The 2085-nt window shown below is 38.3% G+C and overlaps 1 protein-coding gene across 1 annotated transcript in view; it reads right to left on the bottom strand.

Annotated features, from left to right (window-relative positions):
* The window catches only part of LOC106011475 (RNA polymerase II degradation factor 1), a gene marked incomplete at its 3' end in the record, with an annotated part of 16055 nt that extends 14921 nt beyond the window's left edge, over positions 1 to 1134 (bottom strand). Inside the window, 1 exon segment of the mRNA XM_035969217.1 lies at positions 951 to 1134.
* Positions 1135 to 2085: the final 951 nt, after the last annotated feature.

Genomic DNA, 2085 nt, shown 5'->3' with positions numbered 1-2085 from the left:
GTGCTTGGGGGAATGGGGATAAGGCATATTTCGGTGTTTCTTTTCATCTCAAGTCACAATTACCCGATTTCAAAGGGCAATAATATCGCGGGGATCGATTGGGAAACCACAGGTTAGCACTACGTAGAACAAAACAAACAACAGATTCATACATTAGAGGCTATTCTCCATCAGGGAAAGAACCTTACATATCATTTCCGAAGATCAGAGAACACAGATCTACTGTCTGACTTTCCAACCGATCTAATCTAATCTATTTTGATCCCACACGGCCTACCTGACCAGAAACTGAGCACACCTTTAGCATGTTCACCAGGTTCCATAGCTTACTCTAAAAAACAACAACTGCCCAACCGAGCAATGAATGGACTTCGTTATAAATTAGACACTCCTTCTTTAAAAAAGGTACAACATTGGAGAAGTTACCAAATTTCAGTGAGTTTTGAACTGAAACTCTTCAAGGACGTAGCGGACACATACATTAACATGTGCGATCAGCTGTAGACCAAAGGCAGAGCACAATTACGGCACATTTCAAACTACCATACTGCACAAATCAGAATTACCTCCTCTCACACTTCATAGTAAACACCGTCCTTTGTAAGTTTCAGAAAGAAAACGGTTGAAAAATCAAATCTATGAATAACCAAACAATAATGCTTTTCTTTAAAAAGCCCCTAAATACAGAGTATCCCCTCTGAGAAAAAATGTAATCTTTTAACACGCAAAAAAGTGACGTTAACCACTCTTCTATTATGGGTTTCGTTTGGTTAATGATGGAGAAAGAAAAAAGAAATCGGAAACAGGAAGGCACAGGTGCTCACACATATTCCGCTGCAAACACGCTCACATACGCACGAAATGCTGGCGATAATTATTCCAGGCGCGCTCGGTATACAGTGTACTTACTATACACAACAAAAACACTCTCTAGATGACGCCTCTTTCACCTGATATAACAGAATTTGCTCACATCCTTCTCGAGGCTATCGACACTTATGTTTAACTCACTGCCAGGAAATGTACACGCGCATACTTTCTCGCAATCCTCGCACGCGCTGACCGATCCACCGACGAGCCAGTGAGTAACGAGAGAGTGAGCGAGTGAGAGAGTGAGTGAGTGAGTGAGTGAGTGAGCGCTGTATACAGCGGAACAAGCCACACCTCTCTGTTTAGTTCATAGAACCTTATACCCGTAGCGCCCCAACGTTGAATATTCACAAAACTTCCGGAAAACATGGCTGTTTGGAAATTTGACTTCAGTATGCAACTAGAAATACAAGGCTAATGAAAGAATTAGCGATTACGGAACGGGACCTTTTGTAGCAGATAACTTAGGATCAACACGAACATCTTAATTATATATATACAATGTATATTTTTTAAAACGACCAAAATTTTAACTTGGCCTAACGTTGTGATGTCTGCATGTTTCGTTTCTCTAACACCTCTTACGTTTCAGTTTTTTAAAAGGTAGTTTGAGTAAAAGGTTTACAGCACTTGCAACGCAATACAGTGGTAATAGCGCTGAAGATTAGATGTGTTGATAGAGAATAACATACAAAGAAAAGTAGGGGGAAATATAAGTTTGTGGCTAAAATAATATTATCTTATATGAAAGTTATTGTTTGAATGCCTGAAAAATAACTTCTCGCACTAAATTTTCCCCAGAAAGTTGAGAATGTTTAAGAATGTTATTAAGTTTGCTGGGGTAATGATGAATTGCAAAGCGCATAATATAGGGCCTAATTTTTAGTGTGGTGAATATGCACTTTGCATGTCTATGTTAAAGCTTAATAGAATTTTATGTTACTATTATTATAATTATTATAGGATAGTAATCAAAAATTAATTTCCTTTTCATTATCATGACCATTATCAATACGGATATGGTTATGATTGTATCATTATCATCAGCATCATCTCCATCATCATTAAGCTGATGATTCACATTATTATCATATGCCCCACCTGTGTGAGCACATTTATGTTAGTTTGCCAATAGGTGTCTCAACAAATGTGTATGGTCTGGTATCATTACTCCTCCCCGAAGACACAGCTTCATGGTGAGATCGATTCTTTCTA

The sequence above is a fragment of the Aplysia californica genome, unplaced genomic scaffold (genome assembly GCF_000002075.1).
Source record: "Aplysia californica isolate F4 #8 unplaced genomic scaffold, AplCal3.0 scaffold00126, whole genome shotgun sequence".
Taxonomy (NCBI): domain Eukaryota; kingdom Metazoa; phylum Mollusca; class Gastropoda; order Aplysiida; family Aplysiidae; genus Aplysia; species Aplysia californica.
The sequence above is the reverse complement of the archived record's forward strand: the minus strand, read 5'-3'. Positions and strand labels throughout refer to the sequence as shown.